This window comes from Panthera uncia, chromosome B4 (assembly GCF_023721935.1).
Source record: "Panthera uncia isolate 11264 chromosome B4, Puncia_PCG_1.0, whole genome shotgun sequence".
NCBI classification, from domain to species: Eukaryota; Metazoa; Chordata; class Mammalia; order Carnivora; family Felidae; genus Panthera; species Panthera uncia.
Window position 1 is genome coordinate 3,989,952 of NC_064809.1, and position 8,210 is coordinate 3,998,161.

The following is an 8,210-nucleotide window of genomic DNA, read 5'->3' on the forward strand; positions in this document are numbered from 1 at the left end:
TAACTAGATTATAGAATATTTCTATTTCCAATTTTTTGAGGAAACTCCATACTCTTTTCCACAGGAGCTGCATCCATTTGCATTCCCACTAACAGTACAAGAGGGTTTCCCATTCTCCAAATCCTCGCCAACACCTGTTGTTTCTTGTGTTTTTTTAATTTGAGCCATTCTGACAGATGTGAGTGATATCTCACTGCAGTTTTGATTTGCATTTCCCTGATGATGAGTGATGTTGAGCATCTTTTCATGTGTCTGTTGGCCATCTGGATATCTTCTTTGTAAAAATGTCTACTCATGTATTCTGCCTATTTATTAATTGGATTATTTAGTTTTGGGGTGTCGAGTTTTATAAGTTCTTCACATATTTTAGATACTAACCCTTTATCAGGTATGTCATTTGCAAACATCTTATCCCACTCGGTAGATTGCCTTTTAGTTCTGTTGATTGTTTCCTTCATTGTGCAAAAGGTTTTTATTTTGATGAAGTCCCAATAGCTTATGTTTGCTTTTGTTTCCCTTGCCCTAGGAGACATATCTAGAAAACAGTTACAACAGTCAATGTTAAGTAAGTTACTACCTGTGTTCTCTTCTAAGATTTTTATGGTTTCACATCTCTCATTTAGGTCTTTAATCCATTTTGAATTAATTTTTGTGTATGGTGAAAGAAAGTGGTCCAGTCACATTATTTTGCATGTGGCTGTCCAGTTTTCCCAACACCATTTGTTGAAGACTATCTTTTTCCCATTGTATATTCTTTCCTGCCTTATCAAAGATTAATTGACTATATAGTTGTGGGTTTATTTCTGGGTTTTCTCTTCTGTTGGTCTATGTGTCTATTTTTGTGTCAGTACCATACTGTTTTGATTACTATAGCTTTGTGTTATAGCTTGAAGTCCAGAATTGTGATGACTCCAGTTTAGTTTCGCTTCTCTTTTTCAAGATTGCTTTGGCTTTTGGGGTCTTCTGTGATTCCATACAAATTTTAGGATTGTTTGTTATAATTCTGTGAAAAATTCTATTGGTATGAAAAAAAGTTTTTTTAATGTTTCTTCACTTTAGAGACAGAGACAGAGTGTGAGCAGGGAAGGGGCAAAGGGAGAGGGAAACACAGAATCCAAAGCAGACTCTAGGCTCTGAGCTGTGAGCACAGAGTGTGACACAGGCTTAACTTAGCCACCCAGGCTCCCCAAATGTTGATATTTTTATAGTGATTGCATTAAATGTGTAGATTGCTTTTGGTAGTATATTTTTTTTAAATTTTGTTCTTCCAATCCATGAGCATGGAATGTCTTTCCTTTTTTTGTGTGTCATCTTCAATTTCCTTCATCAACCTTTTATAGTTTTCAGAGTATAGGTCTTTCACATCTTTGGTTAGGTTTATTCCTAGTAATCATTTTATTTTTGGTGCAACTGTGAAAGGGACTGTTTCTTTAGTTTCTCTTTCTGCTGCCTCATTATTGGCATATAGAAATGGAACAGTTTTCTATACGTTGATTTTGTGTCTTCTGACTTTACTGAATGTGTTTATCAATTCTAGCAGTTTTTTTTTTTTTTTGGTGTAATCCTCAGTGTTTTGTACATATAGAATCATGTCATCTGCAAATAGTGAAAATTCTACTTCTTCCTTACCAATTTGGATGCCTTTTGTTTCTTTTTGTTTTCTGATTACTGTGGCTAGGACTTCCACTGCCATGTTGAATAAAAGTGGTGAGAATGGATATTCTCATCTTGTTCCTGACTTTAGAGGAACAGGTCTCAGTTTTTTTCCCATTAAGGATGATGTTAGCTGCAGGATTTTCATCCATGACTTTTATTATGGTGAAATACGTTCCCTCTACACCTACTTTGTTGAGGGTTCTGTCATGAATGGATGTACTTTGTCAAACGCTTTTTCTCCATCTACTGAAATGATCATATGGTTGTTATGCTTTCTTTCATTGATGTGACGTATCATGTTGATTGATTTGTGAATACTGAATCTTCATTGCAACCCAGGAATAAATCCCACTTGATCATGGTGAATGATTTTTTTCAATGTATTGTTGGACTAGGTTTGCTAGTCTTTCATTGAGGATCTTTGTGTCTGTGTTCATCAGGGATATTGGTCTGCTGTTCTCTTTTTTGGTGATGTCATTATCTGGTTTTGGTATCAGGGTAATGCTGGCCTCATAGAATGAATTTGGAAGTTTCCCTTCCTCTTGTATTTTTTGGAATAGTTTGAGAAGAATAGGTATTAATTCTTCTTTAAATGTTTTGTAGAATTCACCTGTAAATCATTAAGTCTTAGACTTTTGTTTGTTGCTTTTTTGATCACAGATTCAAGTTCTTTGCTGGTTATGAATGTGTTCAAATCTTCTATTTCTTCCTGTTTCAGTTTTGGTAGTTTATATTTTTCTAGGAATATATCCATTTCTTCTAGGTTGTCCATTTTGATGGCCTTTTTTCATAATATTTTCTCATAATTCTTTTTATTTCTGTGGTTTTTGTTATTACTCCTCTCTCATTTCTGATTTTATTTGAGTCCTTTCTCTCTTTTTTTTGATACATTTGGCTAGAAGGGTATCAGTTGTATTGATTTTTTTTCAAAGAACCAGTTCCTGGTTTCATCAATATATTCTATCATTTCTTTTTAGTTTATATGTCATTTATTTCTGCTCTATCTTTATTATTTCCTTCCTTCTGCTGGTTTTAGGTTTTGTTTATTGTTCTTTTCTAGCTCCTTTATGTGTAAGGTTATGTTGTTTGTTTGAGATTTTTCTTGCTTTTGAGGTAGAACTGTATTGCTATAAACTTCCCTGTCAGAACGACTTTTGCAGCATTCCAAAGTTTTTGGACCATTGTATTTTCATTTTCATTTGTTTCTATGTACTTTTTAAACTTTTTCTTTTATTTCCTGGTTGACCCATTAATTATTTAGTAGCATGTTATTTAACCTATGTGTATTTGTGGTTTTTCCAGCTTTTTTCTTGGGGTTGACTTCTAGTTTCATAGCATTGTGGTCAGAAAAGATGCATGGTATGACTTTGATCTTGAAATTGTTGAAGTTTATTTTGTGGTCTAACATCTGATCTATTCTGGAGTGTTACATGTGCATTCAAAAGAATGTGAATTCTGCTACTTTGGGATGGAATGTTCTGCATATGTCTGTTAAATCTATCTGTTCCAGTGTGTCATTCAAAGCTATTGTTTCTCTGTTGATTTTCTGTTTAGATTATCTGTCCATTGATGTAAGTGGGGTGTTAAAGTCCCCAACATTTATCACATTATCAATCAGTTCCTTTATATATGTTATTAACTGCTTTATGTATTTGGATGCTACTATGTTGGGTGCATAAATATTTACAATTATTATAACATCTTGTTTGATTGTCATCTATATCATATAATATCCTTCTTTGTCTTCTTTTACAGTCTTTCTTTTAAAGTCTATTTTGTCCAATTAAAGTATCGCTACTCAGTCTTTTTTTTTTTTGTTTCTCCATCTCCTCACTTTCAACCTGCAGGTGTCTAGGTTTCAAATGCATTTCTTGTAGGGAGAATATAGATGGGTCTTGTTTTCTTATACATTCTGTCACCTATGCCTTTTGACTGAAGCATTAAGTTCATTTACATTCAAAGTAATTATTAATAGACATGCTTTCATTGTCATTTTTTAATTATTGTTTTGTAGTTTATGAAGATTTTCTCTGATTCCTTTTTATCTTTCTCTTTTTTCATGTTTTGCTGATTTTCTTTGGTGATATATTTGGATTTCTTTCTCTTTTTATTATTTACTTTTGATATAGAGTTACCAGTAGGTTTGTATACAACCTCTTCTGTATATAGCAGCCTGTATTAAGTTGATGGTAGTTTACGTTTGAACCCATTTTTCACTCCTCTCTTCCCCATAGTTTAGGTGTATGTTGTTTTATTTTACATTCTTTTATTTTCTGAGTTCCTTGGCTAATTTTTCACAGAAATATCCATTTTTATTGCTTTTGTCCTCTCCTTTCCACTCAAGAGTCCCCTTTAATATTTTTTGTAGGACTGATTTGTTAAGAATGCTTTTAGTTTTCGTTTGTCTGGAAACTCTTTATCTTTTCTATTCTGAATGATAGACTTCTTGGATGGAATATTCTTGGGTGCAGATTTTTCCAACTGAGCGCTTTGAATATATCATGCCCCCTTCCAGCTTGGAAAGTTGCTGCTCTAAAATCCCCTGCTAACTGTATGGGGTTCCCTTGCATGTCACTGTCTTTTGTCTTGCTCCTTTAAATTTTTTTATCACTATATTTTGCAAATTTAATTATAATGTATCTTGAAGTGCATCTGCTTTTGTTGATTTTCTTGGGGTTTTCTGTGCCTCCTGTATCTGGATATGTTTCTTTCCCCAGATTAGGGAAGTTTTCAGCTATTATTTCTTCAAATAAATTTTCTGGCTCATTTTTTCCCTCTTCTAGGAATCCTATAGTATGAATTTCATTACATTTGACTGAGTCACTAAGTTTCCTACTTTGTATTTGCCTAATTCTTTTTTCTCTCTTCTGTTCAGCTTGACTACTTTCCATTACTCTGCCTTCTAGGTTATTAATTCATTCCTCTGCTTCTTCTAGCCTGCTTTTCATTCCATTGAGCATATTTCTCTTTTCATTTATTGATCCCTTTATCTCTGCTGTTATTCCTCATCTCTACATTAAGAGTCTCACTCATGTCTTCCACTCTTTTTCTTGTCCTTATGATCATTTCATTAGTCATGTTAGTTATATCTGTTTTGCTTAGATCTCTGGCTATGATCTTTTCTTATTTGGAATAAATTTCTCTGTCTTCTCATTTTTTCTGTCTGTGACAGTTTCTGTATTAGGAAAGTCAGATACATCTCCTGTTCTTGAGGGTAATGGCTTTATTGAGAAGAGGTCTTATAGTGCCCTGCCATGAGTGACCTTGTTCCCCAGAGCCTGATGCTTCAAGAAATGCCTCAATGTATGCTGCACATGTTCTACTGTTTTATCCTGGCTGCTTTATTCTTCAGACCAGTCATCTGCAGAGCTCTTTTTGCCTGTTGTGGGCAGTGTTTGGTCCCTGGCCTGAATGTGGTGCGTTTTAAGTAGGTTTGCTCTGATCTGCTTGTGAAATGAGACCTGTCACCATTCCCACCAGAACCAAGACTTCCCTAAACTCACATTGGGAAATGAGGTGTGAGAAGGGTTTGGGGCCAGTCTTCTGGGGATGGGGACTGCTGCACTGGGACTGATGCAAGCAAGCCTGGGAAGTGCAGTTCTACTGGACTGTGGGGTGATGGGGCTCGGTGGAAGCAAGTTAGGCAGGCAGTGTCAGCCCTACATTGGTTCCCACAGGTGGCCCTACACTTACCCTGAGGGTCAGGGAAGGGAAATAGCATTGGCCAGTTCCTTTGTTCCTGGAGGGGTCTCTCCATGAATGTTGCCTCTCTGGGACATGCTCTGAGATGAGCAAATAACCTCCCCACTGTGTGCTCCAGGCACTCTTCATTAAAAAAGAAATTTTTTTTAATGCTTATTTATTTTGAGAGAGAGGCAGAAAGAGAGGGAGAGAGAATCCCAGGTAGGCTCTGCACCATCAGCACAGAGTCCGATGCAGTGCTCGAACCCATGAACCATGGGATCATGATCTGAGCCAAAACCAAGGGTCGGGTATTTAACTGATTGAGCCACCCAAGCACACCACCCCAGGCACTCTTCAGATCACTGTTTCTGCACTGTATGTCCACAGGTTGTTTGTCGCCTTCTCTCCAAGAGCAGGCCCAGTGCCCTCTGGGCTCTCCCTAATCCAGGCCTGCTGGTCTTTAGAACTTTAGGCTTTAAGCCCTGCTTATTGTCAGACATCATGAAATTTGGCCCTTCTCACTTTCCAAGCCAGTTGTTATGGGGACTAGTTTTCCCTGTGCACTCCCTTGTGTGCCCATCTGTCTGTAGCCCTTCTCTGCGAACACAGCTCCCACTTCTGTGCAGCAGCCAGAATCTGTTTCTCCCCTAAACTATGTCTCCATAGTTCCTATCTTCTCCAGTGTGGCCTCTTCTCTACTTTTAGTTGTGGAGTTTGTTCTGCCAGTCTTCAGGTCAATTTCTGGGATATGTAGGATAATTTGATAGTTATCTAGTTGTATTCATGGGATGAGGGGACCCTAGGGTCTGCTGACATCTTCCAATGTTGATTCTTGCTGAGTAATTTTTAATTTAAAAATAGCCACACCTAATACTTCAAAAACTAGAAGATATAATTGCTTAATATCAATCCAAAAGTAATGCCCTAAAGTTTGAAAGGAAGAAAGAAATGAAACATATGCATGAGAAGGAAAGTGTAGAAATAACAATTTTCTAGGTTAGCTAAATTCTGAAGAGACCAAATTGGTTTAAAAGATGTTTCAAGCAAATGAGATGTACTAGATTTTGGAAATTCAGACATGCTTCAATGAATCAGGAACCATTTATTACTAGGCATCAATTACTTTAAAGAAGATTAGAGTATGTCAAAATAGAACCATTATTAACAGTTTTACCTTACATATATTTTATATAATGTACCATGTATATAATACAGAATTGTATTTTTATGTATATGTATGTGTTTTTAATCCAATCTGCTTTCTTACCCCTATCCCCTGCTTTCTTACAGCTATCCATATGTTATGGAAAATGTCTACATCAATGGTCATGTCTATATCTACATCAATGTATGTATGTACCTATGTATCTATCTATCATTGGTCAACATATGTATAATACAGGTATATATTCCTTTTTAATGGTTGCTTGATATTCTACAGTATGGATAGATAAAGATTGCTTTATTGTTTCCTTTAAAAAAGTACTTTTTAATCCACTATCTTATCAAAAGATTGATCAAAAGATTTTCAGAAATTTTGCTATTTGAAACTCTTAATATGTGTGCAGATGTCTTTTCTTTACATGTGGAATGGTTTCTCCAGAATACATTATCAGGAGTAGAATTGATGGTTCATGTGAAAAAGAAATATTCTACTTGAACATAAATGGCAAATTTTGTCCCATACTGCATATACAAATTTTCTCTCAATAGCACCATATAAAATATCCTATTTATTCATATTTTAATACTTCTCATTTTCAGGTTAAAATAGATGCCAATTAAGTGACAGTTCATTGTGGCCTTGATTTGTATGTTTCTAATTTCCACTGATGCTGAAAATTCTTTATATTGGTATTGCCTATCTGTGATTTGTTTTGTTTATTTTTTTGTGAAATGTCACTACGTATCTTTGGGCCACTTTCCTATTATATTTTTGTGTTTTTGTATTAGTCTGAAGCATTTATATATTCTTGATGCCAATATTTTCTCAGTTGTGTGTATTGTGTATCAAATATCAATATGTTAAATCTATTCTCCCAGTTTTAACTAAATTAAAACTTAAAAACTTTTTTGAAAATAAAACTTCTTAATTTTAATATAATCCAAAATACTGTTCTTTTGTTCATAATCAGTACTTTTTGTTTCTTGCTTAAAAAATATTTCCTTACTTCAGATGTAATAAGTACATATCAAATTTGCTACCATGAGCTTTTTAGTTTTTGACATGAAATCTTTAACTACTTTTGGCACGTGTGATTTGGAATAGCAACCGATTTATTTCTCAACTTACAGAATTACCAAACAGAATTGAAAAAGGACAAAACTGAATGTTAAGAGCTGATAAATGTAATGATTGAAAAAATAGATAATGAACAAGACTATCAGAAGACTAGACAGAAAAATTACGGGGGTAAAGAAAGATGAATCTAAGGAAGTTAAACACAATGGAATAAAATGAGGTAAAGAAGTAAAAATGTGAAAGGAATAAGATAAAAAGAGCGAGAAAGTTAACTTTTATATAAAGTCCAGAAAGATATTAAGTAAGAAAATGGGCAAAGGTGATACTTGAAAAGATCATAGCCTTCTATAACCAAGAAAGAAATCACATGTTCAAGAAATCCAATCCAAGCAGCATATGTACCAAGAAAAAAAAATCCATATTACATCCATTATACTGAAACTGAATGATATTAGGGAAAACAAGAATCTAGCCCCCCCCCAAAAAAAACCCCGAAAAACAAGAATGTTAAATACACCCTGTAAGAAAAGACAAATAACTTTTAGAAATGTAACAACGATACTATAAAGTTATGTACCTTCAGGAAGCTAAAGAGAAAATAAAAGTCAAATCTTTCAAGGAAAAGGGT